The sequence below is a fragment of the Hyperolius riggenbachi genome, chromosome 1 (assembly GCF_040937935.1).
Source record: "Hyperolius riggenbachi isolate aHypRig1 chromosome 1, aHypRig1.pri, whole genome shotgun sequence".
Classification (NCBI taxonomy): domain Eukaryota; kingdom Metazoa; phylum Chordata; class Amphibia; order Anura; family Hyperoliidae; genus Hyperolius; species Hyperolius riggenbachi.
Genome location: NC_090646.1, coordinates 532,100,209 through 532,110,430, shown reverse-complemented (window position 1 = coordinate 532,110,430; position 10,222 = coordinate 532,100,209).

Sequence of the window (10,222 nt, the reverse complement as noted above, 5' to 3'; positions counted from 1 at the left end):
AGCTGATATGAACTTTCCCATAAGGATTCATTGCACTAGCGATTTCAGGACGTTTTTTAAAAAAAAAAAAAAATCGCTGGCACTCAAAAAACCCGCAAAACGCCCTAGGTGTGAACAAGCCCAACAGCTCAAGCCTGTTTTGTTATTGTTTTGCTGCCAAGAGGTTGCAGTATGACACAGAAGTTTTGTCACTACTGCCTCTACTATAGAAAGGGATTACTAATAGGTAGAAAACCTAACTTATCTCGAATCTTAAAGTGTACCCGAGGTGACATGTGACATGAAGAGATAAACATGTGTATGTACAGTACAAAAACATAATAACCAGGCTGTTTTTGTTTTATTTTGATGATCGAAAGAGTTAATTTTAGGACATGGAAGTGACAGCTTTTGTCTTGTCAGTAGCTTGTCAGGAATATAGTAAACATCACTGACAAGCAAATTAAGGCCATCAAAGTTTTCCTGGCAAAATACAACTTGTGACGACAGAGAGAGTTAGAAAAAGGTCAATAGTTCATGTATTTTAACTCTCTGCCATTGAACAGAGACAATAAAACATTTAATCTACTTTGTAAATGTTTAAATATAAAATAAAACCCTGGGGTATCTAAAAAAAGTCATTTTTAGAAGTAGGAGGATAAATACTATAGTTTATCTCATCAGCTTATTTTCACTGTAAGTCTATAGAGCCTGACTCCTTGGGGGGAACTTTTAGTTCCAATGGGAAAGGTGTTAGAACCTCAAATTTCGATTGTATCATAAAGGTGCCCATTGACATTACAATATTTTCCTCAGATGCAATCATTTCATGAAATTTTACAATCTCATTATACAGAAAACCATGAAGTATGTGAAGAAAATCAGTGAAACAATTTTATGGTCAATTGGAACGTTGATTTTTATAATTGTTCATGTAATTGTATAGATAAGATAGATATTGATCAAAATCAATACGTAGGAAACCCAAAATAATAAAAATAATCAACTAGCCTATCAGGTATATCAGAATGTGCAGAATGGTGTGAGCACGGACTACAACAATGGGGGAAGAAACGCCTCAACAAATCCGCACGAGACTGAAAATAGACAACACAATATATCCTTTATTGAAATATCAACGTAAAAACACTTAAAAATCCAAGAGGTAGGGCTATATAACAAATTACATCAAGTAATCACATCTGAGAGGGGGTCCCTTTAAGAGGGAAAAAGTGCCAATATTATAAAGTGCCTAGTGCGATCACAACAATTATATCATAATTGCAACATACTCTGTAAACATCAATATAAAGTGCAAAGTATATCCAATATTCTATATTATTATTATTATTATTATTATTGATTTATAAAGCGCCAACATATTCCGTGGCGCTGTACAAAGTAAGAAACAAACATGGGGTACATAATAATACAGACAATGGTGTACACCAATATACAAGATACATAATTAGTGACAAAATACAAAGAATGATACAAAATACAAATTATAGAATTGGTAATGACAGTGATAAAATTAACATGATGAATAAAATGTATAATGGTTACCAGGACACAAAAGGGGGAGAGAGCCCTGCCCTTGCGAGCTTACAATCTAAAGGGAATGGGGGGAAACAAGAGGAGGGGTAGTATGCAGCAAATATATAGAGGCTTTGTGTTTTAGGATACCTAGTAGGAGTGCAATTTGGTCTTAGTACAAAGGGAAGTGGCCTAAGGTAGAGCATATGCTTGTCGGAACAAGTGTGTTTTTAGAGAGCGTTTAAAGGTAGCAAAGGTTGGCGAGTGACGGATGTGTTGTGGGAGGGCATTCCAGAGGAGGGGTGAAGCGCGTGCGAAGTCTTGTAAACGTGAATGTGAGGAGTTGATTCTAGAGGAGGACAACAGAAGATCATGTGCCGATCTGAGATTGCGATTGGGTTTGTATCTGGAGATTAATGAGGATATGTACCGGGGGGAGAGATCGTGGAGAGCTTTGTAGGTTAGGGTTAGGAGTTTGAACTGAATCCTCTGGTTAATTGGCAGCCAGTGAAGAGCTTGACAAAGAGGGTCGGCAGAGGAAGATCGAGAAGAGAGATGAATGAGACGAGCAGCTGAGTTCAGTACTGACTGGAGCGGGGCCAGTTTGTTAGACGGTAGTCCACAAAGTAGTACGTTGCAGTAGTCCAGACGAGAAATTATGAGAGCATGTATTAACATTTTAGTTGTGTCTTGAGTGAGAAAGGGACGGATGCGAGATATGTTTTTGAGTTGGAGATGGCAGGAGCTGGTTATGGAGTGAACATGAGGAATAAAAGAGAGAGATGAATCGAATATCACCCCCAAGCACCGAGCTTTGGGAACTGAAGTTATGGGAGTGTTATTAACATTTATTGTTACTTCAGGCAGGGAGGTGGACAGAGACGGTGGAAAAATTATTAGTTCCGTTTTACTCATGTTAAGTTTTAGGAAGCGAGAGGACATGAAGGAGGATATAGCAGACAAGCAGTCAGGAACACGTTTAAGGAGGGAGTTAAGGTCTGGGGCAGAGAGGTACAGTTGTGTATCGTCTGCATAGAGGTGGTATTGAAACCCGAATGAGTTGATTAAATCACCAAGACCATGCATGTAGATGGAAAAGAGGAGGGGACCAAGGACAGAGCCTTGGGGAACCCCGACAGACAGAGCATGAGGAGAAGAGATCTGATCTGAGTAGGAGACTGTGAAGGACCTTCCAGAGAGGTAGGAAGATAACCATGTGAGAGCAAGGCCCTTTATTCCGACATTTGAAAGTATTTGTAGGAGTAAGGTGTGGTCGACAGTATCAAATGCTGATGACAGGTCAAGAAGGATGAGTATGGAAAATTGACCTTTGGATTTGGCTGTAAGAAGGTCATTGGCCACTTTGGTAAGGGCTGTTTCCGTGGAGTGGTTAGAGCGAAAGCCAGACTGGAACTGATCAAGTAGGGAGTTAGCAGGTAAATAATGGCTTAATTCTGCATGTATATGGCGTTCAAGTAGTTTGGATGCAAATGGGAGAAGTGACACTGGGCGGTAGTTGGCAAGTGTGGTAGGATCTAGAGAGGGTTTTTTAAGTAGTGGTGTCACAACAGCTTTTTTGAGTGGAGACGGAAAGATGCCAGTAGAGAGGGAGAGGTTAAATAGCGTATTCTATATTGAAATAGTGCAAAATTACACTGCAAGGAGTGATACAACCAATATAATGTGCAGTGCAAAAGCAGGAGAAAACAATCACCAACTGATATATAGAAAATAATCACCCAAGTGGCAGAAAATAAGCGAAGAAGATCCCAGAGGGGAACAACAGATTGCAGCAGTGATAGAAAGAAAGGTTTCCCTCAAGTCAGGAGCCCCCAAGAGCCCATACCTGCGCTATCGCAAATTGCCATATAGAGCGGCTTCCTCAAAGATTTGTATCTAAAGAATGAAAGGGTCCTAATCAACCAGTTTATGGGAACAAATCAATCCCCTTCCAATTACTCACAATACTGCAAATCTGATTGAATGATTATATCGGATATAAATATTATAGTGTTAATGGGCACTTTTACCGTAATTGCTGGGGTCCGATTTCTTACCCTCCCTTATGGTACAGGGCAGATACCCTTCCTTCTGTGGCTGTAGGGGTAACTTTTGCTGTGGAACCCTCTAATTTGTAGTTATGCTTCCTGTCCCGGAAACCTCTGTGGATTATTAAAGAGAACCTGGGCCAAAGCTCAGGTTTAGAAACAAATACTTACCTAGGGAGAGGGAAGCCTCTGGATCAGATTACCAACAAACCCTTTAGCTCGGGTGAACTTTAACACCCACCACCATAGGAGATGAAGGACAGAACAAGAACAAACTCATCCTCACTCACACTCAAAAAAAATAAAAAAAAAAATAAGGGAGGGTTAGAACTTTTGCAAGTTTTTATTGCAGTCTATGTCCTCATTAGTGAGATTCCCGCTACCTTTCAGTTCTTGGGTTTTTGTCAAGACCACAAAGAAGGATAGAAATCTGGCGCTAGCCCAGTGTAGATGAATCAACAGAAAACCTCACAGGGAACAGTTGTCCAATCACAGCACCCTCTACAGCACATTGGCTATCATTCATAAAGCATTCCCGCATGCGGAAATGCTGAAAACAGCTGACTTTACCGAGCACATAGCAAAATGTCTATTCTTAAAGGCTGTTTCCGCACGAAAAACTGACATTCCCGTGCAGAGCGATAAATTACCGCCTTGTGCGGTGATTATCTTAACAAATGTTACTAAATGTCAATTCATAAAGATTAGAGCAAGCAGTATGAGGACGGGGAATACCGCTCCCTTGGAAGTAGCGATAAGCATGCGGATTACAGCTAAGTCAATGGAGACTGACCTCTCAAGCAGCAGCAGTGAGAGCAGCGCACGGAGGGACTCAGGCAGCTTCTCCTGTTACGCCAGCCTACCGCCAGCCTAGTTCGGGAAATCACCGCACTGCTATCACAACTGTACACATTTTTATGAATGAGCACACAGAAGTCTAAAATACCGAATGTGGTGTATTCCCGCACTGATTTTCTTTACCAAACACACTTCTGAATGATAGCCAAAGTGTTGTGATTGGCCAAATAGTGTAGGCATAGTTTACTACAACCTACAGTGGTTTGCAAAAGTATTCGGCCCCCTTGAATTTTTCCAAATTTTGTCACATTACTGCAACAAACATGAATCAATTTTATTGGAATTCCACGTGAAAGACCAACACAAAGTGGTGTACACGCGAGAAGTGGAACGAAAATCATACGCGATTCCAAACATTTTTTACAAATGAATAACTGCAAAGTGGGGTGTGCGTAATTATTCAGCCCCCTTTGGTCTGAGTGCAGTCAGTTGCCCATAGACATTGCCTGATGAGTGCTAATGACTAAATAGAGTGCACTTGTGTGTAATATAATGTCAGTACAAATACAGCTGCTCTGTGACAGCCTCAGAGGTTGTCTAAGAGAATATTGGGAGCAACAACACCATGAAGTCCAAAGAACACACCAGACAGGTCAGGGATAAAGTTATTGAGAAATTTAAAGCAGGCTTAGGCTACAAAAAGATTTCCAAAGCCTTGTACATCCCACGGAGCACTGTTCAAGCGATTATTATGAAATGGAAGGAGTATGGCACAACTGTAAACCTACCAAGACAAGACCGTCCACCTAAACTCACAGGCCGAACAAGGAGAGCGCTGATCAACAATGCAGTCAAGAGGCCCTTGGTGACATTGGACGAGCTACAGAGATCTACAGCTCAGGTGGGGAAATCTGTCCATAGGACAACTATTAGTCGTGCACTGCACAAAGTTGGCCTTTATGGAAGAGTGGCAAGAATAAAGCCGTTGTTAACAGAAAAGCATAAGAAGTCCCGTTTGCAGTTTGCCACAAGCCATGAGGGGGACACAGCAAACATGTGGAAGAAGGTGCTCTGGTCAGATGAGACCAAAATGGAACTTTTTGGCCAAAATGCAAAACGCTATGTGTGGCGGAATTTGGAAAATTGTATACTCACCTTCGGTAATTTTCCTTTCCTGGTAATCTCCATGTCAGCATACTAATGGGCAAAGTCCCTCCCCCTTTGACCCAGTAGGACGTCCAAAGATGTTAAAAGGCCTACTCCACCCCATACTGACATTCTTGTAACTAGAACGAGCCGCCAGCATAGGGTGGGATCGTATGCTGACATGGAGATTACCAGGAAAGGAAAATTACCGAAGGTGAGTATACAATTTTCCAAATTCCCTGGTAACTCCATGTCAGCATACTAATGGGCAATAACTAGACAAACGAAAAAGGGTGGGATGCAGAAAAACAAACTTTACTTATCATTAACAGCATACAAATCATACTGCAGTAGCAACAGTGGAGGAAATTATTTTCTTTCCAAAGTCCACAGATGACAACAGAGCTGGGTCTACACAATAATGTTTAATGAAGGTATGCCCTGACGCCCAGTTAGCTGCTCTGCAGATTGTAGCTAATGCTACCTTTCCAGCCTTTGCCCAAGAGGAGGATATACTCCTCGTAGAGTGGGCCAATATTTCCTGCGGAGGAACGAAGCCTTTAGCTTTGTAAGACCTTTGAATTAGAGTCACTATCCACTTAGCTATCGTTCTTGACGAAGCTGGCTTTCCCTTTCTATATCCGCTAGGGATTATGAAAAGTCTGTCTGAATCTCGAAATTCCTTCGTCATTTCAAGGTAATGTTTGACAGTTGAGGGTACATCCAATTGATGCAATTTTGTCTGATCTTCCTTAGTTTTAAAACTAGGCAGAGTCCATTCTTGGTTTAAATGGAAAGTCGTAGTTACCTTAGGTAGAAAAGACTGAACAGGATGAAGGACTAATCTGTCCTCATAAAAAATCAGATAGGGATCCCCACACCCTAACGCCTGGAGCTCTGACACCCTTCTTCCGGATGTGATGGCTATCAAGAACGCAGTCTTCAATGTTAAGTCATATATACTCAATGTGCCACGAGCAGCAAGGTCATTCTCCAAATAACTTAGCACTATTGGTAAATCCCATTTCGGGAATTTAGGCTTTAATGGGGGTCTTAGCTTTATCGCTGCCTTGAAGAATTGTCTTACCAATGCATGGTTAGACCAACTGACTCCAGATATAGCTGAAATTGCTGACACATGCCTTTTCAGAGTGGAGTAAGCTAACCCCATTTGCAGTCCCTTATGAAGGAAGGCCAAAAGACTGGCTGCCTCAAAACTTTCTATTGAGAATTGTGCTTGAAGGGCAAAATCCGCAAAGGCTTTCCACACTCTATTATATGAATGTAGGGTAGTAGGCTTCCTTGCCTTAATTAAAGTATTTACCACTTCCTCTGAACATCCTGAACTCAATAGCCTAAGCCTTTCAAATTCCACGCCATTAACTGTAGACGTTTTGGATTCTGATGGTAGATTCTCCCCTGTGATAATAGATCTGGTACCTGCGGCAACAGTAGTGGCTCTTGTGTGCTCATTTGAAGGAGTAGCGGAAACCAAGGCCTTGCCGGCCAGTGAGGAATTACTGCTAACACTGTTAGAGACTGAGTTCTGAGTTTCAGCAGGAAACGGGATATCAGCGGAGTTGGCGGAAAAGCGTAAGCCTTCCTGAAATTCCATGACTGCGTCAATGCATCCGTCGCCAGAGCGTTTTGATCCTGGTATCTTGAAAAGTATTTCTTTACTTTGCAATTGTCCTTCGAGGCGAATAGATCCACCTCCGGCCAGCCCCACTGGTTCATTATGTATCTGAATACCAACGGAAGGAGCGACCATTCGTTGTTGTCTATGGTGAACCTGGATAGAAAATCCGCTTTTACGTTCAGTACCCCTGGAATGTATACTGCCGATATGTCCTGGAAATTCTCCTGAGCTAACTCCATGATTGGAGACAGTTCTCTCATGAGGGCTCTGCTGTGCGTTCCCCCCTGATTCTTCACATACGCTACTGCGGCTGTGTTGTCTATCCTGACTAAAATAGACTTGCTTTGTAGAATGGGTAGAAAGTGAAGTAAAGCTTGGAGGACAGCTCTTAGCTCTAGTATGTTTGATACTACATTGACTGTCGGAAACCACCATCGACCTTGCGCCAAGTGATTCAAGTAAACTGCGCCCCATCCTATTGCACTGGCATCTGTAGTTATTATGCTCCAGCAGGGCTGTTGAATTGTCCGACATCTCCCTAAATTTTCCTCCTTTGTCCACCAACTGAGAGACTGAATGACTTTCCTTGTCAGAACTATCCGCTGATCCATGTCTACCTTGTTCCATTGATTTAAGAAACTGACTTGTAATGGCCGCAGATGCCAATGCGCCCACTTGACCATTGGAATTGTGGCCGACATCAATCCTATGATCTGCATACAAGTCCTTGCCGGCACTATTCGACGGTGTATCAGCTCTAACATCTTCAAACGAATGTTGTCTCTTTTTTCCTGAGGCAGAGAAATTGTATCTTCTTCGGTATTTAATTCTGCACCTAGGAACACCATTCTCTGGGTTGGTAAAAGCTGACTTTTTTGGTAGTTCACAAGCCATCCGAACTTTTGCAGAATGTCCAAAAGAATTACCTTGTGTTGAATCAGTAAGCCTTCTGATGCGGCCAGCAAAAGGATATCGTCTAAGTAATGAAAGACGCGTATTCCCTGTACCCGTATCAACGCCACTATAGCTAGAAGAACCTTCGAAAAAGTCCTCGGAGATGTTGAAAGCCCGAACGGAAGACATATGAACTGAAGATGCATCTCTCCGACGGCAAACCGCAAAAACTTTTGATAGTTTTCGTGTACGGGTACATGGAAATATGCGTCCCTCAAATCCACGGAGCACATCCAGTCTCCCGGCTGTATCACCGACACTATGGAATGCAGACTTTCCATCTTGAACTTGGGAACGTGAATATATTTGTTCAGACTCTTCAAGTCTAAAACCGGTCTCAACTTTCCTGTTTTCTTTTTTATTAGAAAAAGTGGGGAGTAATACCCTGTAAATCTTTCTGACCGAGGAACTTGAATCACGGCTTCTTGGCTTATCAGCTCGGAGATATACTCCATCATTACTGAGCATTTGTTCTTGTCCTTTGGGATCTTCGTTTCGACAAACCGGCTCCTTGGTGAGACTTTGAAATCCCAGATATGACCCTCTGATACAGTGTTTATAACCCACTTGCTGTCTACTTCTCCCGCCCAGGTTCCCCCGAAATGGCGTAACCTGGCCCCCACTGGACAACCTTGGACGGGCAACACATCAAAAGGGCTTTGTGGAATCTCCTGCTGACGTTGGAGGTCTGGGCTTATTAGCTCTCTGGAATCTTGTCTGAGGCCTGTTCCAGTTTTTCCTGTATTCCTTCCCTGGCCTATACGATCTTGCTTCCGTAAATTTATTAGGTTGTTGCTTTCTGAATTGGGTGAATCTTTGTTTCTTGAATCTACGGTCCTGAGGCAATAGCCCTGATCTTCCACCAGTAACTCTGGAGATTGCAGAATCCATCTTGGGACCAAATAAATTCTTCCCATCGAAAGGTATCTTCACCCAGGATTGTTTAGATGTAGGGTCAGCAGCCCACGGCTTCAACCATAATGACCTCTTTGCCATAATTGAATAAAGCATAGCTCTGCTTGAAGAACGAATTATATCTACACTAGCTTCTCCTAAAAAGTCTGCCGTAAGACTCAACTCCTGTAGGGCAACTGCAAGGTTTTCCATGTCATCCTTTCTACGTAAACTCTTTTGGATTCCATCCACCCATATCTTCATGGCTTTTGCCACTGATGTTAATGATATAGCCGCCCTAGAAGCTTCTCCTGAGGCCAGATATGACCTTTTCAGATCCTGGTCTATCTGACGCTCCATGACATCCCTGAAATAAACTGAATCTTCCAAAGGTAGGGTGACATTACGGACTATTCTCATTACCGAAGCGTCAACTATCGGAATCGACTGAAACAAGGACTCGTCTTCTTCTTTCATCGGATACATCTTCTGATACTTATTCTTCAATGATGGTTTTTTAACCGTCTTGGACCACTCTTCCGTGATCAATTCCTTAATTTCCTCCATTAAAGGAAAAGAAACTTTTGATTTATGTAGGTGTCCATAATACCTCCTCCTCTTGAGTTTTGGAGAGGATTGTTCATCCTGCCACTGAATAGCATTCCTCACGCTTATCACATAGTCCGGTATTAACGAGAAATCGAAGCTTTCCATATCATCGTCTATATCTTCATCGGAACTGTAATCCTGGGAAGATTGCGCCGATTCCCTGGAGGTTGCTCTTTCTCGGTCCAGTGACATTTCCGCCACAGTATCTTTCACCACTTGCTTAATTAAGGTGGACACTTCTCTGTCCTCCCGAGCAATATCTAGGTGGCAAACGTCGCACACCTTCTTCTTTTCTAATGATGGCCTTCCACAGATCCAACACTGACCCTCAGTGGGTAGTGCTTTAGAGAGAGGTCTACTATAAGACGTTGAAGCTATGGGCTCATCTGACTCTTCCGTAGAAGACAAAATCCTTCTATAAGAAGTCTTCGTATTCCGTTTAGTCTGCGACTGCCGCTCGACCTCTGATTTCGCAGATGAAGACCTTGAGCCGCTAACGCGACTTCGCGAATTTGTCTGTTCCATCGAGCGACCCCGAAGCAACATCTGCCGATAGCCCGGATCCTTGGCTGATCTAAGAAAAACATAGATCCAAAGGAGTACTGTCAGTACGGGTCTT